The following is a 24,125-nucleotide window of genomic DNA, read 5'->3' on the forward strand; positions in this document are numbered from 1 at the left end:
CAGCGATCCAAGGTTTTGCCTGCTTATCGCCAACTGGGGCTCCCAGAAAAAGGTTAAAACAATGAACTTTTTCTGCAGCCTTATAATGGATTGCATGAAAGTTATAATTTGGACAAAAAATACTTAAAAATTCAGCATTTTAACATCCAGAGACTTGATGTAATTTTCTCCTGTTCAAATTAAAAACAAAACAAAATCCCTTTGCTTAGAAGTGCTGCGGTGTGCTATGAGTGTTTCCGTGGCTTTTATGCTTTTTGCAGAAAAAAATACTCCCAGAATGGAGCATTTTCCCTTCACGCTTAGCAGATCACTGCTGCTATACAATAAAGCAAGTTCTTGTCGTGTGCAAACCCGCATGTTGGCTGGGGTCATCTTAGGGCTTATCTGACTGGAGCTGACCAAAGATCTTGTCTCAATTACTCTTCTCTAGTTACTGGGACAATACCCAACGCTCAAAATGAAGGAAGGGAAGGTTTATGTAGCTCATAGTTATTGGAGGTTTTGGTCCATGCTCAGCTGGCTCCAAGGCAGACTGGCACATGGCAGAGGGCAGCAGTTCATGGTGGCAGCAAAGAGCAAGAGCAAAATGGAGGAGTAGCAGCAACAATGGTCACAGAGAGCAAGTCTGTCTGTCTCTCTTGTATTACATTCAGGCCTCAGGCTGAGTGTAGTACTCACACCCATAATCCCAGTAGTACTCAGATCCATAATCCCAGCTTTGGATCACCCATAATCCCAGTGGTTCATGAGTAATTCTAGAAGCAACTAGCACATCCATGACTTCATGAGGCTTTGGGGGGGACATCTAGAGACAAACCATATCGGATCTCTTATAGACTTCCAAAAACATTTGCATTGCTGGGCTGGGAGTGTAGCTCGACGGTAGAGCCCTTGCCTAGCACGTGTGGGGCTCTGGCTTCCGCCCCAGCACCGCGAAAGAGAAGTTTGCATTCATGGGATAAAATGGTACAGGAATATCTTGGAAGGTTCTTTTATTAGAATTTCTTTTTTAACTCTTTCACATGCTTTCTGAGTTTTGGAGGTTTTATTTTTAACTCAGATGATGAAGACAGCTCCACTTGAGTGTAGTAAAAATCATGTAATGTGAAAATTATCTCATATTTGGGAATTTAACAATCTCACTAGTACAACTGCAATAGCAGTCTGGGACTCCACGCTCAGGGGAAATGTCCTGGAAGATAGAACAGTTTACAGAGAAAGGGCCGCAGCTCTCCGCAGTGCGCCTTATGAATGCTACATTTCTGCACTTCTGCGAGGGCGGGTACAGCACTGGCCGAGGCACCCGCTTTCCCTTGACACGTTTTCTCGCTGTGTGATACTTACGCTGAGACTTAAGCCCAACCAGGTTTTTGTTTCTCTTTTTTTTTCTTTTGCATCAGAAATACTTCTCCATGGTTTCAAAGAGTGTTATGTAAGAGGGGGAAGAAGACTCTGGCTTCCCCATTGCTGAACACACAGCCCCACCCGCCCACTTCCCGCCACGCCCACACATGTCCGCTGTCTGTTTTCATCATGACGCTGCAGGAAAGACTCTCGGAAGCCTCGCGAGTGAACAACAGCAAGGGCCTACCCTGCGCACAAGTGTCTGAAGAGGTCAGCAAAGTGGATGAAATGAGCATCATTTCAGCTCAGCTTTGAGAACATGCCATGCCTCTCGATGCTAGGCTTGGACCCAACTCACGCCCATCACTACTGCTGCATCCTGACCTGGTCACAAGGCCAGGTAGGACCTGGGGGGGCGGTGCGGGGGAGCACACTGCTCTACTGCCTTGGTGAGAAGAGCTGCAAAGGCACACAGACGGGAGGAAGTGGGGCACTGGCTTTCCACGCAAGCTGGCACTCAGCATCTGCTCCGCACAGCAGCCCGCTGTGTCCCCTGCCAGCAAGCCCAGTCCTTTCCTCTCACGGCACATCCTTTCCTCCTCAAGAAGCAGTGCTGGATTTTTTAGGCCAATGCTTTTTAGCTGTCTTAGAGACCCAAGACCTTCTGGAAAGGGTAGGGAGCTGAAGTGTCAAGGAGCCATTCGAGAACCTTCTGGGGAGGACGCTCCATGGGGGTGGGACAACAGAGATGCCACAGCAGACCAGAGGCATGACAGGTATGATCAGGAGCGAGTGGCTGACCACTAGAGAACCACGTTCTCTGCCTCTTAGTGAGTCAAGGACGTGCAAAGTGAAGGCTGGGGACACAGGGTGAAGCCACAGAGGCACCGCTTTCCCCGTGTCAGAGGTGCACAGCAACACCAGGCATGTCTGAGGGCAGGACTTTGCCATCAGGAGCTGCCCGACTGGGGCAGGCCTGTGCCTCGCAGCAGATAAAGCAAGGGCTTGGCCAGATCTTGGGGCACCTCCCAGCGCCCACAGGCCAGAGCTGCGGGTCTTAATTCTTGCCAGATCTATTCATTCTTCAGGTCAGCTTGGATGTCCATCTGCTCAGAGTTTTCAAGGCAGAAGAAACACTGCCACTGGCAGTGCCTTAAACCCACCCCGTGAAGATGGGTGTTCCACCGCCTTAGATGATCAAACGCTGATAATGTTTTCGTTCTGCCAAAAGGCCTTCACAACAGAACCAAACGAACGCACCCTTCAGGGCAGCATGGCACACCCGTGACTGAACCCTGATTCCAATCTATTCTAAGCAGGCACTTCGCTGAATTTCCTCACATAGAGGTTACTATTATTTCTTAGGTGATGCAGGCTAAATTCATAAGCTTCAAAATGATAGAAAGCAAAAAAGAAAATATCCCTGTCATCTCTATCTCCAGCCACTCAATGACCTGCCTCAGTGACAATCAGTTACTACATGTTCCATAACTACAATCTGCAAACACACACACACACACACACACACACACACACACACACACACAGGTCTCTTTAAACTAATGAATGGCAGTAAGGATATGTTTTAGGCTGTGCTGTTTTCCCTTCCTAGTGGTAAACTACAGGCATTAATCTACACAGAGCTGCAGCCAACTCTTTAAAGATTATCAGGTTCTCTTATTTAACCAGTTTCCTGGTGATGCGCATTTAGGCTGTTTTCTGGATTTTGCCGTTTCAAGCAGTGCTACCATGAGGAGCTCTGTCCGCTGATGGCTGTTCTGACAGGTGCAAGGCTATCTGCTGAGTACATTCCTGCCCCTGGAATTGCTCAGCCTGCAGTCACTATGCATTTGTAACCTGGACAAAACCAACCAAACCACCATCCAGAGCTCTAGACCAGGGCCTAACTAATGACAGTCCACAAGCCACATCCAGCCCGGGATGTTTTTACATTTCTAGAGTGGTATTCAGAAAATAAAAGAGAAGGAGGAAGGAGAACAAGGGAAGATTGTAGGACAGAGATCTTACACATGACCCATAAAGGTTCAATTTTCCAACCTTGCCTTTTAAAGAAAGTTTCCTGAGTTATGTGGACACCTATAGTCCCAGCTACTGGGGAGGTTGTGGCAAGAGTGTCCCTTGCGCCTAAAACTTAGAGGCCAGTCTGGACCACAGAATGTGACCCCTATTCCAATAAAAAAGATTGCTGAGCCCTAATCTAACCCAACTGCAATGAATGACAATACATAGTTCCCCTCCACTTCTTCTGTCTTTGCTCAAATTAAGATTACAAAGTCAAATTAAGATGCTTCAGGCTTTGTTGCAGTTGAAGAAAACAAGGTACCCATAATCCTTATCTATTGGCACTCTGGTTTTTCTAGGCAAAAGGACAGCTTGTTCCAGGATACAAATATAAACTGACACTTGAATTTCTCACCTCACAATCACAAGAGGAAAGAAAAGGTTAGAATCCCCAACTGTTGGAACTGGAAGGAACTTTAAAGGTTATTTGCCTGAGAGCTACACTTTGTGTACCATTAAAATTTCCAAAATAATTTGGAGGGTTGAAACAATTGCTGCCAACGTTTTATTTTGCCAAGTCAGTACAAAATAAAAGCACTCCAATCTCCCTCTACTTTCGCTGTCACTTAATAAAATAATTCACCATTAAGAAAAACAAAATCCAGCAGAGTAGACCCAGTATTAGAAAAAAAGGAAAATCATTAAGTTGAGTATACTTAGCATCAGGAAAAGTCAACCGCAGTTGCTTTCTTTCTGATAGCTCTGCTTCCAACTGGGGGAAAATCTGTATCAAACATGTTTGTGACCCAACTTCATTGCATTTAGACTATGTAAAGTCCCTATATCCAAATGGCATGCTCAAGACTCAGTTCTGCAGCTGCTGGCTTATTGGGAAACCCACAGCCAGAATGCGGGCCACACCTCCCGGCCCAGGCGCCCTGGGTCCCAGTTCCTCAGGTCACGTATCCAAAGAAGGGAGTGGCACCCTCTCTTCCCGCCCCCTCTCACTGCTCTTCCACCTGGGGTCTGATCCACTTATCTCTCACCTGAAGTGTGGCTTTTGTTTTCTTGAGAATTCTCTCTCCTGAGGGGTTGGACAATCGTCCAGCACAGATGCCCACAGGATGTCACCCATCCATTCCCAGCATGTCTGATTTCCCCCTCATCCTCATAGATAGCCTCCACCACTCATGTCCTTTAGGCCACCCGTGGTGGAGAGGAGGTGGGAGATCTTGTGTGCATTTCTGGAGCGCTTAAGAATTCACCAGGTGCCCCTGAATTGCAGAGCCATGAGACACCAACAGCCCTGGCTATGGTGCTACAGAGACATCACACCTCCGTCAGGGCCAAGCCTCACCTTTGCTGCCCTCCCTGGTGTTCTCCAACTTTCCTCGGTGTGCCTGGCACTGTGCCCTTGCTCCTGTGACTTCCCACCCATGCCCCAACCCAGATCTAGCCTCCCCATGACACCTGCCAAGGGAGCACTGCACACTTGGGCACCACTCTGCAGCCTCCCCACCTGGGCACCTAGGCCCCAGCCAGGCCCGCAGGGTGGCACGTGCTGCTTCCTGCTCCTCCTGTGGCCGAAGCTCATGTGGCTCTGGACCATGATGCTGCCTCCCAGCATCAGAAAATAAAAGTGCACTGGAGGGTGGCAAATGTTCTGAACACTTTAATGAAGACAATATTAGCTCCATCATTCTATTTTCAATTAAGATTTTAGTTCTCACACAGCAGGGCTTTAACAGAAGTCTTGAGCCTAGGAGTAGGTCACTGAGAATTTACAACGCCCTTTTAAATGAACCAAATGCCAGGGCTTCTGGTGCCATTCCTGAGGGCAGTGTCTCCTGTCATTCCAATGCACAGAAGAAGTCAGTTCTTTCCCCTCATAACACCACGTTATCTCCCTTCTGTACTTACTAAGTTTTCCATCCCTTTAGAAAGCTTTTAAACCAATAACCCAGGGGCTGGGGAGATGGCTCAGCAGTCTAAGTGCCTGCCTGAGAAGCACAAAGACCTGGGTTCAATCCCCAGTACCACATGCCATGCCAGCCCCGGAACCTTGAACATGCTTTGCTGGCCACCAAAACCAGGCTCAGTGGCGCAAGCCTGTAATCTCAGTGCTGGGGAGCCTGTGACAGGAGAATCACTATGAGTCCAAGCTGCGTAGCGAGACCCTGTACCAAATAAATAAATAGTAACCCAAATGAAGACTAAAAAAAACTAGTAAACCATAAATGAGACTTTGCTTCTCCCTGTCATGGGCTGTGGTCGCAAGCACCTAAATTATTCTCACCGGGACACTGAAATGCAGCACCCGTGCCAAGGCATCTGGCACAGGCAGAGGGAGATGTGACCTCTCTGCCAAAGCTTCCCACTTCCCTCGAAACAACTTCCTCAGGCTCGGGCAGCAGGTGCGGGACAACATCACAGCTCTATAGCCCAGCTCAGGCATGCCAACGCTATTCGGTGATTGGTTGCCCTAAACAGCAGGACGCAGGGTACTTAGATTGCTGGTGCAGACAGATAAGGAGACTGGACTCCTGGGGATGCAGGCCTCCTGGCTGTGGGACAGGCAACTGTGGTGTCACTACCTCAAGGCACCAGCTTCCTGGCTAGTGGCTGGCATTCCTGAGACAGCCCCCATAAAAGAGATGAGCGGAGCTGGCTGAAATCGGCCCTCAGAGTCATGAGTCAACAGAGGCAGAATGAGCCACAGATGTTAGCAAGGGAAGCTGGGAGTTAAAGAGAACAGAAGCTAAGTAGGACAGATTTGTTATGTGCATGGGTAAACGCCCCACTGTGAGGGCCTGTGACACGACACACAGTGCCTGTCCTTGGTGCCTCACTCGCTCATTCATTCACCTGTTCACTCAAACAACAAGTAAACAGTTACTGAGTGCTTACTGGGTACTGGGTATTAAACATTGAAAATGTGTGGCAAACTAGACATTTCCTCATGAGCTTACGGATTGGTGTTTATACAGCCTAGATACTAAACAAAATTACAATTGCTACCATTAAGAAAAAAAATTATACCATTGATTGGGGAAGAGGGGATTAAAACATTACTTGAGCTGGGCATGATGGCACACGCCTGTAATCCTAGCACTCAGGAAGCTGAGGCAAGAGGGTCAATATGAGTTTGAGGGCAGCCTGGGCTACACAGAATTCAACCCCAGCCTGAATTACATTATGAGAACTTGTGTCAAAAAAACAAATAAAATGTTACTTGCTATTCTAGACAACTGAGAATTAGCATATTCACCATGAATGGGTTCTCTATTAACAATAAGTAGACTTCCCTATAAGGAGCCTTCTCATAGATGAGTAAACCAATGTAACAGCTCTATCCATTCACAAAAGGTTTGCTCAGAACCAACAACGTGCTACACTGCAGTCAAAGTTAGGCGGCAAAAATGACCATCAGAATTCCCGTCCTTAATGAGTTTGCTACTAGATAACAAGACGGGGGCTGGTGAGATGGCTCAGTGGTCTAAAGCACCTACTTAGAACAAGATTAGCAAAGCACAGGGACCGCGGTTCAATCCCCCAGCCACCACATGCCAGCCAGCCCCGCCCCCTGGTGGGCTGAGCTGGCCACACACACACACACATACACACACACACACATAAATAAATAAGAAAGATCCCTAAAAAAAATAAATAAAATATAAATAAATAAGTAAATAATAAGACGGGCAAAGTAAGGAAGAGCTTTACTTATAGATGGCGAATGACGAAGGGTGGAAACACATGCAGAGGATGCCAAGGATGAGAGTGGGATATGGGAGGGCAGCCTGGGGCTGGGCTGGGTGCCAAGAGGACAGGAGAGGGCTGGCAACTTCTGCTCAAATGGGGAACAGCACCACATTCCCAGCCAAAAGAGTGACTTCGGGGGAGCAGAGAGTGCCTCTCGGCATGACTGAAGACAGGCCTGGAAAGGAAAGGGGGGCTACCTCCTAGGAGCGTGAGGAGCTGGAAAGGAAAGGGGGGAAAGGAAAGGGGGGCTACCTCCTAGGAGCAGCTGGACCGTGTCCTGCAGGCAGCATGTGGAGAGATCTGCATGCCAGAAGCCTTGGCCTGGCTGCAGTAGCACATGCTCGGTAGGTACCTGACCCGAAGTGCAGCGAAGGTGTAAAGGCCGCAGGAGGGAGCACCCCGGTGACGTGGTGGTGCAGGCACAGAAGGACAATGACGGGCATATGGTTTTGCTACTTTGATTCCAAACTGGGGAGTTTAAGTAAAAATGAAAGAAACCTATCCCAAAGGACAGCATGTTAGTTTCCATTGTCTGGTCTTTTCATTTAAAAGAGAAAACTCCACAATCATATTACAAAAGGAATAAAGCTATTTGACTTAGTAATTTTATTAACTAATTCCCCAGGAAAAACAATCTAGATTAGAGAAAGTAATTTTGTTCAGAGATGTATGAACTATGCTACTCGAAATAGCCAACACATGAAATAATCCTAGCATATAAAAATAAGGGATGATTAAGCCAAATGTGAGTTAAATGACTAAATGCTGTATAAACATTAAAATGACTACAGCCATACGTGGGAAAATGTACGAGGAATAACAGCAGATCCCAAAACATCCTTTAACTGAATGCTTGATGCCAGAACTGTTGCAGATTTCAGATGGGGTAGGGGTTTCTGGATCATCTGCCTACCTATCCTGAGTCTGAGATGCAATCCAGCTACTAAATTCTTTTATGTTTCATATATACCCTAACATCTAGCCGGGAGGTCATTTTATACATTTTGTACATGAAATAAAGTTTCCCAGCATGGAGATTTCCAGTGTGCTGTCATCCTGGCATTCAAAAAGTTTCATATTTTGGACCATTTCAAATTTCAAGTTTTCAGTTTGGGCTGCCCAACCTGGATATCCAATGACCACAACCCTGGGCACTGACCACGTCTGTCAAGCCCAATGGTAGCTGCTAGGAGCACAAGAATAAGCCAGACCAAGCTCTTGTCTTCTGAAATCTCAGTCCCAGAGAAAGTCAGCCCCTCACCAATATAACAAAGTGAAGATGTAATTCTAGAACAAAGCCTGGCACTGTGAACACCCTGGAATCCTCCAACTTAAAGCCCACACACACACACTCACACACTCCATAAAAGCAAGTGTTAAAATCTGTGGTACAGCCATGGATCATTTCCACTTTTCATTTTTTTAGACAGGATCTCACTACGTTGCGCAAGCTGACCTTAAATTCACCATCTTCCGGCCTCAGGCTCCCCGCACCTAGGTGATTCCAAATCTTGATGACCTCCAAAATATACTTGTTAGTTCTGTTTGATTATCCCGGATGTGAAAACAGAAAGTATAAAACTTATGATGCTGCCTGGCAAGTGCAAGGTTGTGAGTTCAATTCCCAGTAAGCAAACAAACAGACAAAAAACTCCTAAGATCTTATGTTGAGAAACACTGAAATCCCCTGGAAGCTGGTTTGAGAAATGAAGATCTAAAAGGAGGGACGTGGCGTGGAAGGGAAAGATGACTAACTTCCTGCATTATTTTACTCCTGACTACAGGTCGAGAAAGAGAGAGACAGGAGCCCCACATGATCTCAAAGACTGAAGCTTCTGCATTAGGAACAGAACAACGTGGCTGCTAAATAAGAAATCCAAACTGCTGAGAACACACAGGAGCAGAAAGGCGAAGGCCGTCGGGACTCGGCTGGGAGCTTCTCTGCAGAGTTGGGGACAGAGCACACGTTCGGTCTCAGTGTCCCAGTCATCTCAGACAGCGAAAGCTGGAAACAGATGCTGGTTAACAGCTGTGAACACACTGGACCTGGCGGAATGTGGATGACATGCACCTTTTAGCCCCTCAGATATTTCTTAAGTATTTACTTTCTTTCAAAGAAGTGCGCCATAAAAATTAGCTAAACATGGTATAAAGGATCGGCCACACACAGAGTAGATACATTGACCTCGTCTCTTTCTATGGGAAAAAATTCTTCACCTTAATGATGAATATGATCTGGAAATATGGTGGGACTCAAGTCAATGAATAGTAAGGTTAGCTTTTTCTGCACTGGTTTATTTCCTGGCCATCTTCCTGGGAGCCTTCAGACTTTTGAGATAAGGATTGTAGGACTACAGCGTACATTTCTAACAAGGTTCCTGGGAAACAATAAAGACTTAATATTTGTGGTAAGAATTCTACAAACCCAAGAATACTTTGTCCTGCCTGTCTCTCAGGCATCAGGAAGGTGTGCAGTACTGTTAAGAGAGCATTTGTAAGTGTACACACACACACACACACACACACACACACCCAACTCCACTCTCAGAATCCTTCCAGGCTGCCAGCGTGGAAGGTGAGCGCTTCCCTTCACTTAAAAGCTGCAATTTCTCACATGTAAATGAGCAGCCATGGAGAAAACAGGAGACATTCAGAACAAGCTTCTCTTTTTCGGTACTACTGTGATTCTTTTCGTGTCTGCGGTCTGCGTGTGCCAACACTACAACTGCGTTGTTTTTTTTTTTTCCAGAAATAACCTGAAAAGACATTTTCCACGACGAGTTCCGAGCAGCAGGGCTGCGGATCTGCCGTGTGCTCACCGTGTACACGATCGCAGGCTTTCATTCACAAACACACTCCAGTGGAAAGATCAAAACCACGCTGCAGATGTGGGGTTCATACACCCACAAGCCCGGCCCTCTGGGTTCCCGTTGCTGAGACAGACATTCCCACGAAGACAAAGTGGAGGATTTTCTATTTTGCTGCCTGTGGATGAAGACAGACGGTGTGAATTGTTTGGGAAAGTCTAAGATGGGACTAGCAGGAAATATTTGGCTTTCTTAAACCCTTTACTAAGTTCTCTCTCTCTCTCTCTCTCTCTCTCTCTCTCTCACACACTCACACACACACACACACACACACACACACAGAGAGAGAGAATTCTAGTGCTCTTGCAGTAGAAAGTGGACCACTGGGGTGCAGTGTCTTGCTGAACTATGGACACCCGCAGGAATTGTTCGGGCACACAGCTGCTCCTCTGTGAGAGGAGGCCAAGGCCAAGGTCTGGCACATGTCCCCATTCTGAGTCTGGGGTGGATCTAGAAATCCACACCCAAGACACTCACACCCAGGCAGGTCTGCGGACCCCGAGCCAGAGACTGACTGCACTTGGGCTCAGCAAATCATGGTAAGAGCACTCAGAGCTCCACACGGTTTAGGCAAACAGCCTGAGCACAAACTGCCTGTCCCAGCCCAGGCATTCCCACTTCACAGGAGAGAAAAGGCGTGTGTTCGGCTACAGTGGCCCAGCACTTCCTCCACTACACCATCATCAGAGCACCACATCTCTGAGCACAGCTGAGCTCTACCTTGGCACTGGCCTCTTCTCACAGAGGAGCAGTCTTGTGCCCGAACAACTCCTGCAGGTGTCCAAAGCTCAGCAGGACCCTCTGCACCCCAATCCTCCACTTTTCCCTCCATGAGCACTAAAAAAATCCACTCAAATGGAACTTCAATAAATTTGCAGAACACACAGCGTGTAACACTCAAAACTAATTTCATTTTATAACCTGTAATGAGAAATTATCTGAAGACGCAGAAAGAAAATAAATGTATCTTAGCAAAACCATTTCTTATAAAGAAAGCAATGTTCCTGCCCTCCTTAATAATTTCTATGATGCTCAACTGAAAGCTAATTACTTTATCTTCATTTCAATGCATAAGTCTAAATTTCTGGGCTATGTCACTTCTGAGGATCCCAAAAAAAGGGAAAAGGATTCCTTGTCCTCAGGAAAGGGTACCACAGGCATCAAGTAGGCAGATGAGTTGGGGTGGGGGCAGCAAGGGAGGCAGGCGGGGAGCTGGAGCCTCTCTTGCTTCGGGGTGGGTTTCTGGCTTTCTGTCTACCTAGCTAGGTCTAACCCTACCAATATGAGGACAAGCTGCGACAGGAAGTGCCGGGCCAAACATAGAACACAGGGATAGCTAGCGCTTTAGTGTAGAGGGTGGCACTATGGTCCACAGGCCAAAGAGTGAGGCCTACATGCAAAGAGGAGGGTTTCACACTTTAAATGATGGAAAAAAATAATGTGTTATGTTACATGAGTATTATATGAAATTCAAATTTCAGGGTCTGTACATAATGTTTTATCAGAACACTGGGAGACCCAGCCCAAACCCAGGCCCGGCGAGGATTTGGGAGAGCTTCCACGTTCCCCTGTGCCCACTGGACCTCTCCAGACCAAGCCCAGGCCTGCCGCATGAGTGAGACCATCCGCTGTGCTCTCAGGACCCCTCCACCCCTCTGGAGCCAGCCCAAGCCCGCTGTGAGTGAGAACTGCTGCTACTCTCTGGACCCCTATGAGAACACTGGGATTCGTGGCCGCCTCCAGTTTGTAGAAGTTAAGTGCTTACAACAGACCTTAAGGCCCTGGAGGTCTAAAACTATTCTCTCTCTGCCCCTTCAAAGAAAAAGTCTATCAACCTCTGCTTTAGGGCAAAGGAGTTGGGAACATAAAATTGCTCCCTGAGACCTGGTCCTAATCTAGCCTGCATCCGCTGAATACACAACACAGTACTGACAGTAAAGTCATCACAAGTACAAGATCAACTTATAAAATCACTGTGCGTCCCAAAGAAGGGAGGCAATCTGTGTGGCTCCACGGCCCAGCGCAGGGGACAGGAAGGGGCTTCTGCACTCTGAATTTCATTATTAAAAGGCCAGATGCACAAAGAGAAGTAGCCAAGGGCAGGCACCCAGCCGGGCCCTGTGCTTGGCCGCGTTCGAGCCTCCTCCAGGACTGGGCAGCTGCCAACACATATCTCGAGCACTATAGCCGTTCTCCCAGCATCGATATCTTAAAAAATCAGAACTGCAGCACGGAAAGCGTAAGTCAGAGCGCGGCGTCAGGAGCAGGGAGCACCCACAGCTCCAGTCCCCTGCCAGCAGCCTCGATCCTGCCTCCTCTGACGGCAGCACAAATTATGACGCTGGCCACGGCTGCACCCGTCAGCTAATCCAACTGTGAGCGCCTTGCATCCTGCCGTTTGGATGGGGACGGGGGCAGCCCCGCTCTTTGGGACCGCCTGTTGGACTAGTCCATGTCACAGCTTGCCGGGGGGTAGAAATAAAAAGATTTTCTCTGTCGTGTTTATAAATACCGTGGGCAGCCTGGTGAGCAGCACAACGGGTTGGAGTAAAAGCACCCATAGTGCTCCACTGCTTACACGGCAGGCGCACATTCTAATTTGTGCTTCTATCAAACGTGCTGATCCTCAGCCAAGCTCTTCCAGGATTTTACTCACGTTTCAAACTATACCTAATCCAGCCTTCTTTCTTAGAGTTGTTTTGTTTTTTTTTTTTTTAAACCTAAACTCTCTATAAACAATTTCTGGTTTCACAACATAAATAGGCCTTTGATTGCAGGGTAATGAAGACAGTGCCGCGGCACTGGAGAACACGGTGGGCCTGTTTCCCTGTTGAAAACGTGACCATCTCCACTGAGCCATTACACTGTGTAGTTTGAATTCTAGCTCTGATGGTGACAGTGACAGCTGGCTGTGTGGGTAGGACGCTTCATTTCCCTGGGCCCAGTCTCCGCCTGAAAAAACAATACGCCATGACTTTAGACTTGGATTTGATTCAGTAAACTTACTTACAAAATGACAGACGTATGCATCTAAAATGGGCTAATATTTACAATATATGAGTCATTCCTTGATAAAATTGTTCAAATATTTTAATTTAAAAATTTGACCCAAAAAATGAGATGAAACTATTTTTTGAGCTAGAGGTGGTGGCACATGCCTGTAATCCCAGCACTCAGAAGGCTGAGGCAGGAGGATCGCTGTGAGTTTGAGGACAGCCAAGAGCTACAGAGCTGTGCATAGTGAGATCCTATCTCAAAAGAAAATCTGTAGCTAGAGAGAGAGCCCCACAAGTAAGAAACTACAGGGGGCAAGGTAAGGTGAGACTGTTACAGAAAAAGGATACAGGAAGCATGCTAGCGGAGAAGAGGACAGAGAAGGTCGAGGTGTCCAGACCAAGTGTTGGAGAAGAAAGGGGGCCACCAAGTGTTGGAGAAGAGAGGGGGCCGCAAGGGTGTGTTCAGGGGTCAGGTCCTGTTAAAATCAGCTTCCTGACTTCCCCTGGCACCCAGCTCCTCCTCTGACTCATAAAGTTAATCACCTTTTCCTGTAGGCTGCATTTGGTGTGTTTGCCAAAGCAATTATCACACTGCATGGTAATTATTTGTTTAAAAGTCTGCTCCTTGCTAAACTGTGAGTTCCTGGACCTCAGGTCTGTGTGTTTTGGCAGCCCTGGCTCATAATTTGGCCCAAGAGCTCAAGAACACTATATAAATGATGAATGAAACTTACTGCAAAAGGGGCAAGAAAGATGGTTCTGAGGAGTGAATACATTACTTACGTTTATGTAAAGCACATATACATACTAGCACTATGCCTTGTGGTTGCAAGCACTAAGAAAATGGGAGTTCTTTAAAGGTATTAACAAAACACCCCAAGAACTAGGTACACAGAGAGCTCTATGTTACAGCAACATTAGTCTATAAAATAAAAGAATTCAAAATAAAGCTGTCTCTTCAGAAAAAAAAGTAAACCTAATTTTGGATCATCCACTACCCAAGAACCAAGGCTTAAGGACCCAGACTTCAAAAAGCCCTAGGAGAGAGCCACACTCCATGCTCAAAACCCCAGGACGTAGCAGCAGCAACCCCACTCTCCAGGGCCTAGAGGGTGGCGTCCAAACAGCACAGCAGCTCTTGGGCTTGCTGAGGATCCACGCAAGACTCTGGTCTGAATGAGCAGGGCCAAGCAGGAACAGTGAAAAGCAGAAGCAAAAGATGGCACTTGCGGCCCCTCCTGCTACCCTCAGGAAAACAGCACCTGGCATGTCAGGGAAGTGCTAGGCTACTGAGCTGTCCCCCAAGGGGACCCCTCATTGGTTCAGTAGAGATTTAGTGCGCACCTATGAGGGCCTCCATTGTTGTAGACACTGGATATATCAATGAAGGCAACACTCAAACAGACTCGAGAACAAGGCAGAGTGGCTCACGCCAAGACTTACTCTAACCACCAACTACGATTGGAGTAAAGCCCACAGACTCATCTATACAGGAAATCTTGATGTATGATGAGGGCAGCACTGCGCAGCAGTAGGGGAGGGTGGGATAACCTGTTCTCTAGATGAGGGGAAGAACTGAAACCATATTTAAATCATTACATTTGGGGCTGGCCAGATAGCTCAGCGGACTAAAGAGCCTGCCTTAGCAGGGCGCAGTGGCTGAGCTCAATCCCTGGCATGCCATGCCAGCCCCACCCACAGGGCCTGCTGAGAGGCGATTGAGACTGGGCGTGGTGGCACGTGCCTGTAATCCCAGCCCTTGGGAGGCTGAAAACAGGAGGATCGCGTTAGTCAGCTGAGCTATCTGGCCAGCCCCAAATGTAATGATTTAAATAAGGTTTCAGTTCTTCCCCCCATCTAGAGAACAGGTTATCCCACCCTCCCCTACTGTTTTCAATCTGTATAGTGAGGCCCTATAGACCCTGCAGACTCTATACTAAATGCATAAAAATAAATAAATAAATCATTACATTTAATGTCAAGAAGCTCAGTGGGCTAAATATAAAAGGCGAAGCTTAAGCTCTAATTAGCAAACCTAGGTGAACATGTATAGCCCATGGGTGTGCAAGATTTCTTACAAAACAAAAAGCACGAATGAAAATAATGAATTAGTAACCTCAAACATAGTAACTCATTGAAACTCAGGGGAAAAAACAAAGACGACCCAAAACAGAAATGAGTATAAAAATATAAACAGAGGAGGCAATCTGAATGGCCCATCTATACATTAAAGTACGTTCTACCACACCAGTAATGAGGAAATTTACACTGAAAACATAATGAGGTAATATTCCATACCTGACAGGTTTACAAAAAATTTAAAATCTGACAATACCAAGTGTTCAGTAGAAATACAGGCCATCCACACATTTCCAGTAAATCTCCTGAAAAGTATTCAAATGCCTAGTAGCAATGACAGGACGCTTACCCTACCACCAGCTCCTCCACCCCTGAATCCCTGAACTCTCACACACAAGCAGACCTACAATATCATAGCAGCACTGTCTTCAACAACCTAAACATACAGCGAAAAGAATAAGCATAATTGGGGCCAACAAGATAGCTCAGCATTCTAAAGCATCTGCTTAGGCAAGCGCAGGGGCCCAGGTTCGGTCCCCAGCACCACATGCTGGTGCCAGCCCCACCCTCAGGGCAGTCTGAGCCGAGCACACACACACAAAAAAAGTATAATTATATATTATATTTAGAGCTGAATGAATGCTTAGCTCTAAAAGTGCATGGGTGGCTTCTGATACCAAATGGGTGACTCCCCCACCTACAATGTAGAAGAAAAATTCAAGCTGCAAAAGAATACATACTTACTTGTACTCTCAACATACCAAACATGGATATGTTGTGATATACATAATGATTAAGTACATACAGACTAGTAGTATATAATGCTTAAAGCTAGATACAGGCATTAAAGCTATATACAAACAAAGTGAAAGAAAGTACACAGATGTGTTGCATCAGGGTAGTGGCTATCTTGAGTAGCATAAGGCACTCAGAAAGCACGTCTGTATTAACTTTTGTTTGTTTTGTGTTAGAGTCGTTTATTGAGGTATAATTTACATAGACATGTGCATAGAATCTAAGTATACAAGTCATTGAGTTTTGACCAACACATACATCCACATCAACCACACCCCTATCAAGAAGGAAAACACTTCTATCACCCCAGAAAGTTCCTTCTCGCCCTTTCTGCCTGGTCAATACCCTTCAATAGCCACTGTTTTGATTTCTATAATCCTAGTTTACTATTTTCTGTTCTAGTACCTGATACAAATGGAATCACAAAGTATATCTTCTTTTGGGTCTGGACTGAAAGCTACTGGTGTTTTTTTATCACACATTGTAATTTGTTTCTTTTCTGTGGCTGAGTATATTCCAATTTATAAATATACTTGTTTATCTTAGTATTTTTTAAGTTGCGATGGGTACATGAATTTCAATGTACTATTCTTTATGCCTTTTTAATATTCTCAACATTCTTTTTTCTTTTCTCTTTTTCTTTTTTATATTTTTTTGAGATGGGGTCTTGTTATGGAGGTCAGGCTGGCCTTGGACTCACTATGAAGCCCAGGCTGGTTTCGAACTCACAGCTGTACTCCTGCCCCAACCTCCTTACTGCTGGGATTATAGGCAACATTCTTTTTTCCAAGTGGAAGCCGCAGGGTACTGGAGATTGCCGAGGACCTACATCTGATGTCAGGCAGCCAGGTTGTAATGAGCCTTTGTCCACTCTGCCAGGTATTGGAGATTGCAGTTTCCAACTACTGAAGCAGCAACTCAGGAGATGTAGCCCCAGAATCTGGATTTTTAACAAGCTCCCAAGAGCTTCTTATGAACAGCAAATTTTGTGAACCACTATTTATAAATGTATTCTCTATGCTGTATTCTATAACTCCACTGGTTTCCATTACTGTCACCTAAATGCCAGAAACTCACAACTCTGAAACTTTGAACAAGGCTTTCCTCCAGGCTGCAGACCTCGATAACCACCTGCTCACAGACCCTCTACCTGAGTGGCTTGAAGGCAAGTCTAGCCCGAGTACACAAAGCAGATGCAATCGCCCCTGGGTTTCTTCCCATGTGTGTCTTGGTTCCCACCCCTGCATCCAGTTCCATCAGTCACTGAAGCCTGCTGACCTTATCTCCTCTAGAATAGAATATGCCTCTCCTTCCTCTCCCCTCACCATCTCTCCACCCAGGCCACCTGGGGTCAGGGACAGTCTTCAATGGTCTCCCCCACTGCACACCTCCAGCCCACTCCATATCAGGTAGCCAAAGAAACCTTCTGAACTGAACATCAACATTCAAATCCTGCTGAGCTGTCGGCAGCCTTTCACTGTCCTCCAGACATCTCAGCACAACCGGCCTGCTCTTCCAGATCCAGCCCTGCCCTGACCCCTCTACAGCTCACCCATCTGTTCAGCCGTGCCACATACCCCTGGCTTCCCTAAACACAGGTTCCCTCTCTCCTTCAATCACGCTGCTCATCCCACCCAACCATCACCTTCCTCCTCTTTCTCTAGCTGCCTCTTCCATCCTTCAAGTCTCAGCTAAGCAATCCTCTCATTCTACAAGGCTTCTATGAAAGCCAGCACCTTCCACTACAATGACCCAACACTGTTCTTCCTTTATGACCCACAACAGCCTCGAACCAACTCCAGGAGAGACGTCTAGCTCCACACGACAGGACCCTGTACCGCCTGCTCACTCAGCTGCATTCCTGGAGCCTGAAAGCAATTTTACACTTCTGATGTTTGAGGCGAGCGGCAGCACTACTGCGTCACATTTCATCTCCATGCAAACAATGCCATGAAATGGCTCGGTTTGTCCCTGTGACTCGCCCAGTCGCACAATTCTCAACTCAGAAAGTCACAGATCATCTGCATGTTTGTATTTTATTCTCCTGCTGCTTTGGCAAAGACTCTGCCGCCAGGGCAGTTCATCAAAGGAAGCAAGGGGTGGCCCGACTCTGCTAGCCAGCTTGATTTTCAAGTCTTAAAAGAAAAGAGAGAGACAGAGCCCCATGTATTTTTCCAATGTCTCGCCTCAGTTACAAGAGAGGAACAGAGCCTGAAATCTTGTTAGGATTACAATGATTGAAGTGGAAAGGCTTTTGGCAGATGGATGGAGAGTTTATGTTTTCAGGGTGCCGAGATTTTCAGTCTAAATCACAGCTGGCTGAGCGCCGCTGCCAAGGGTCGAGCCTGCGTGCGAGTTCGGCAGCAGTCTATCTAGAACAGAAGCGCTCAGCTTTAATCCCCAACCCTTCCATCCCAATTTGTTTTTTAGAATAAATATTAAGAGCACAGACTGTGTTGCCAGACCGCCTGGCTTAAAAATCCTGGATACATCTTTTATTTGCTGGGGTATGTGGGACAAAGTCGCCACTGGGCATTTAGCTTTCTCACTTATAAACAAATACAAAATAGCACCTGCTTCTGAGGTCTGTTGTGAGAATTCAAAGATTAATTATAGAGAAAGTGCCGAGGCCCAGCAAACTTAGCTTTCCTTATTATCAGACATCTCTAGGGGCACAGGAAGAGCTTTAGAGGGAAAGAGTATGAAACAAAACAGAGAAGCATACAGCAGTTATTGAGCACTCTCCACAGATAACCACCCAGACCAAAGAGAAACCATCCCTGGGGCAGCCAGTCACCCCAGGGAGCACCAGAAGTCAAGAGTGATCCACTAGCTCTATCTCCTAGCCTCACACCTGGGGGTGGGGGAGTGACAGAATTCCTGGGCTGAAAGAGGAACCAGAGGAATTTGGAGCAAGGACGTAGAAGCAAAACTTGGCTGACTCAACTCTTTTCTCCACTGAGAAGAGGTAAAGTGACAGTCTCACGCCATCATCCCTTCCAGGCCATGAAAGGGCCCACTGTCTCTGTGACATCTTACTTTTGAGTTCAGCAGCCAGGCTGAAATCCAAGTCCCTGTTAGATAATTCAATAGACAGATCCTTCCCAACCCAGTTGGACCCAGAAGTGAAACAGAAAGGACAGCCTTGCGATACCAGGCCAAAGAAACTGGGAAAGAACTCACAGCCTGGCTTGGCTCTGCGACCTCAGGAAAAAGGCTTAAGCTTCAGAAATACTATTTGCATCTGTAAAATGGGAACAAGAACACCTGCCTCTCTGCAGATAAACTTAGGAACTCAGATCCAGGCCCTGAGAGAGGCCAGGCAGGCATCCTGCTGGGAAAAGGGTAGATTCATTGCATCCATCTCTACAGAGGCAGTTTGAGTTTCTCCCTCCCCTTTCTCTCCCACCCTCCCCTCTCCCTCCCTCCTTCCCCTTCTCCACTCCCTCTTCTGCAATTCAGCAATCATAGATAGCACTTTAATTGTGCCAGGCACTACACTGGGCCCTTTTCAAATAGTGACTCGTTCAGTTCTTCTTGTTTGTAAAAACGGTGTTAGGATTCCTTACACTGTGTCCCTGTTCTTGGAAAGTCCCCTCCCACTTGTGCTCTAGGCTTGGCCTTGGGACTTGCTTAGGTCAGTGGAATGAAAGCAAATGTGCCACCCACAGAGCCTGGAACTCGCTTGTCCTGTGCCTTCCCTCACTGCTCCAGGGAACCCTGAGGCCACCCTGTGAAGAAACCCGAGCTGGTCTACAGGAGCATGAGCAAAACCTGCCCTCTCCAATGGGCCCCAAAAACCAACTTACCTGCCCACCACGAGATGGTGAGAAGGCCACCCCAGAATGTCTTGCCACCAGCTGGCCCTGAGCTGATTACCAAAGCAGAAAAGACTCCAGTAGAGACCACTCGGCTGGCCCAAACCAGAGGACCCGCCAAGACAAGCCACAGACTTGTGAGCTGAGGGAAATGAGTACTATTTCAGCCCCTTCCTTTGAGGGTGATGTGTTGCACATGAAAACTGGCTGGTACACTCTGACCAGGCAGGTACTACTGTTGTTCCTGTCCTGCAAATGAGGCAACCGAAGCAAAGAAAGGTGAAGCAATTTGCACAATGCGTAAACAGCAGAGCCAAGATTCAACCCCAAATAAACTGTGCTTTCTTTTTTAATGTATTTAGTACAGGGTCTCACTATGCAGCTTGGACTCATAGTGATCGTCCTGTTTCCCCACACTGGGATTACAGGCATGTAGCACCACGCCCAGTCTCAGTGGCTGGCTCTGTGTACCTGGGGGTGGGGCCAGTGCAGCATGTACTGCCGGGGATCAAATCCTGGTCCCTGCACTTGCCTAAGCAGGTGCTCAGTCCACTGAGCTATCTCACCAGCCCTGATCCGTGCTCTTAATCTCCACACCGCAATGCCTTATCACTTGATCAAGGAATTCTACAATAATTAATCATGCAGATATGGTCACCCACATGCAAAGTGAGGTCTGTGTGAGCTTATTTATCACAGCATCATTAATAGTAAAAGACTAGGAACTACCAATTCTAGTATTATCGAACCATTTGAAGATATCTATATGTAACTATTCTTAAAAACAGGTAGACCTATACATACTGATCTTTTTGTCCAAGGAAAAAAGGTATGTAAGAGTGTGTATGCCAGCATTGGTGTACAAAATACAAAGGGAAAAGTCTGAGTACATAACTCCTTGTTACACATAGATTACTCTAGAAGAACACAAGAAATGTGTTTAACAACAGTGAGTTCAGGAAGGAAACCAGTTGGATGACAGAATTGGAGAGAGAATTTTCACTGTAATACTTTTCATATTCTTTAAATTTTATACTGTGTTAGTGTATCACTTATTAATTTTTAACTTAAAAGGTTATAAAAAAGAAAGGAGGCAGTAGATGTCTGGCTCGAAGAAAGCGTTCAGTGAACAGTAGCTACCATTTCAGTTCTTTTCCCATTTCTGATTCCTAACTGGTATTAGGTGCCTTTCCTTTTGGTGGGACACAATACCCAACATGCAGCTTAAAGGAGGCAGCTCATGGTTTAAAGGGTTCAGTCCATAGCCAGCCAGCTCCAAGGCACAAATGTCTTGGTGGAAGAGCATGGTGGGTGGTACACCATACCTGGGAAGCAGAACAGGGAAACAGTGCCACAGAGGAAGAGGCTGGGGCCACAGACAGTGCCCAACAGGGTGCCTCCCTGGCCCACCCAGACACAACCAGATGTGTGTGCCTTTTATCCCCTATGCGGATATCGAGCCAAATCAACCTTATGCATGTTAACCACTACATAAATTTACTAACACAGATACATTTCTTCAACTCCTGGCTTTACATGGGAAAGAGCTCTTTTCAGATTCAAAAATAAAGGGCAAATCAGAGCTATGTGAAGTGGTAAGAGAAGACTGCACCCTGAGGATTTTCTAGTGCTCATGAAGTGAACATCAAAGCACTAGTGGCAGGGAACACATTCCATCCACCTCTTAGTCCACACAGGTTGCTACAACAAAATACCTTAGACGATGGGGCCTATCAACAACAGAAGTCTTTCGCACTGTGCCAGAAGCTGGGAAGTCCAAGGTCAAGGCCAGACCAAGGCAGGGTGAGGTGCAGCCCTGCCTGTAGGTTCACAGGTGCCTTTGCCCTATGTTCCCACATTGTGAAAGGGACAAGAGAGGTCTCAGAGGCCTCTTTTCTAGAAGCATGGGTCCTATGTATTAGGGTGCTGCTTTTTTTAAATTATTTTTCAATTTTTATTTATTTGTTACAGGGTCTCACTATGCAGTTCAGACTCATTTTTGGGGCATGTCCAGGGTTATGGGGCCAGCACAACACACAGCACCAGGGATCAAACTCAGGTCCTTGTGCTTGCCAGGCAGGTGCTTAGACTGCCAAGCTATCTCCCCAGATAGGGCTCTTTCCTCATGAACAAATTGCCTGGAAAGGCCCCAGCTATTACTACTATTGACTTGGGGGTTGGAATTTCAACACCTGAGTTTGGGGGGGATGCAAACATTCAGGTCATAGCACCTCTTTTCAGAGAAACCCAATCACCGGGTATCTTCCCTGCTTCTACTTCATACAACGCCTGGGCACTGAGTGAAAGTAAGTACTTTTCATTCTTTTCTCTTTTTTTATATATTTAGTACAAGATCTACAGGGTCTCACTACACAGATAAGACTTATAGTGATTCTCCTGTTTTTAGCCTCCCAAGCGCTGGGATTACAAGTGCATGCCACCGGGACCAATCTCAATTGCTGCCCCAGTACATCCTGGGGGGGGGGGTGCCAGCACTGAGCGCCAGGGATCCAACCCTGGTCCCTGCATCTGCCTCAGCAGGCACTTTAATCCACTGAGCTATCTGTCCAACCCTAAGCACTTTTATTTTATTTTTCTATCTTTTTTGGTGGAACCAGGGATTGAACTCAGCCCCTTGCACTTGTCAGGGAAGCACTTATTCTACTGAGCCATCTCCCCTGCCCAGCACTTTTCATTCTAATAGCTATCTGTGCTCTCTTTACGGTTATTCTGATCTACCACGGTTGCAAGGTTGCCACAGGAACCTACCAAACTGCTAAATCATCTGCATCTCCGGAACCAGCAATGGGCTTAGGAACAAAAAAAACCTGCAGGTGGAAGAGTCAGCACTTCGCAGCCAACTCTACCCAATACAAATCCTGGCTCCTATCCTTAGCCGAGTGGCCCATAGAACCATGCACAGACTCTCAGAGCTCGCTGTCTCATCGGAAAACGGAGATACCAGTTAGGGATCTGCAGGATTCCGTGAATGCACTACCACAGTCTTGGGGGCGTAATGAATGTTTACCAAAAATTAGCTATATGTTCATGGTCACTGGGGCACTCTGGCTGCAGTCTGGCCACTTTGTCCTCTGTCATTACTGTCTCCTCCCTGTCTTCTTCCTCCCTGACCCATGCATGGCTGTCCCCACATGCATACCAACTACCAACTTTAAGTTTACATAACAGGATTCCCACCCCTCCCTTGTTCTTCTGTCCACAAGTTGAGCCCCCTCTTCTCTATATCCTGCCGGCGCCTTCTCTGCAGAGCCATTGCCAGGCACCCCCAGAACGCCACTCCCCAAACCTGGGCAGCTGACCTCTCTTCCCCACACCAGTCTCGCTCCACACCAGCTCCTTGGAGCGGTCTTCCGGGCTAGCCTGGCTGGAAGGCTGCCGTCCCCCACCCCCTTTCCACGATCTGGTGATGCGCATCTGCATACTTAGAAGCCGCTTATGGAGCGCCTCAACAAGAACGTGGTCTCCAAGAGAAGCAGGCTCTGGGCTGCCACGCGTCCAGCATCCTACCGGAGATACTCTGCTTAGCGCCCTGCATCTCCAAGCACGGACGCTCGCCCAAACTCGCCCACTTCGCCCACAGATCCCATCCAGGCAGCCTCCCAATGCCTTGTCACAGATCCCCGAATTTGAAGTTCAAGCTGCCCTCCACCCAGGGCCAGTTTCCACGCCAGTGCCCCACCCACGCTAGGGGTGCCGGCCGGCCAGCTGGAATCCTCTCGCCCAGGAAACACCTGAGCGGTCTGGGTGCTCCCAGGTGAGCCAGGTAAATTTCCATGCTAGCTCACTCCGGACCTTCCCAGGCCCTCGGGCAACACACACACACACACACACACACACACACACACACACACACACACACACGGATCACTGCCAAGGCCTCGCAGGTGACCAACGCCGCAGGCAGACGCACCTTACCTCACACAAGCCAAATTCAAGCTGTTATGCAGAAAAGCGCCCGGGCTCTTGGGCAGTCTGGCTTCCCGGTTCTTCTCAGCCCGGGAGCGCCCAGCAGGGTCTCCTTCCTCTCCGTGCGCCCCTTCCTCACCACAAGCGCGCCCAGAGGACCCTGCCCTCCATGGGCACAACCTCCACCCCGAGGCAAAACGCACTTCTCTGGGGCCCGCGTCGTGGGGTCGCCTACTTACCCTGGCGGCGTCGCCCCGGGCAGGTCAGGCGGGCCGCGCTCCCCCCAGGTTTCTTCTTTCGGTTCCCGCCGCCCCAGCCCGACCCGAGAGGAGGGGGCACAGACCCCGGCCTCGCTGCGCGGAAGGGGACCGCACCCCTGACCCGCTACCCCGGTCCCCGACCCCTACCCCGAGGCTTCTCGCGCGCGAAGTTGAGGTTCCAGGAAGGAGCGGCAGGAGCGGCGGCGACGCGAGCCGCGGACTTGGGGCGCGCAGGGGCCCGGTCGCCCCACGCCC

At 47.7% G+C, this 24,125-nt stretch overlaps 1 protein-coding gene across 1 annotated transcript in view; it reads right to left on the reverse strand.

The window, feature by feature from the left end:
* The window catches only part of Tmcc3 (transmembrane and coiled-coil domain family 3), a 287,348-nt gene extending 263,238 nt beyond the window's left edge, over positions 1–24,110 (reverse strand). The window contains exon 1 of the mRNA XM_023716477.1: positions 24,018–24,110. The gene's annotated coding sequence lies outside the window, so the exon portion shown is untranslated. The remainder of the gene's footprint in view (positions 1–24,017) is intronic.
* Positions 24,111–24,125: the final 15 nt, after the last annotated feature.

The sequence above is a fragment of the Octodon degus genome, unplaced genomic scaffold (assembly GCF_000260255.1).
Source record: "Octodon degus isolate 3935 unplaced genomic scaffold, OctDeg1.0 scaffold00004, whole genome shotgun sequence".
In the NCBI taxonomy this organism is placed as follows: Eukaryota; Metazoa; Chordata; class Mammalia; order Rodentia; family Octodontidae; genus Octodon; species Octodon degus.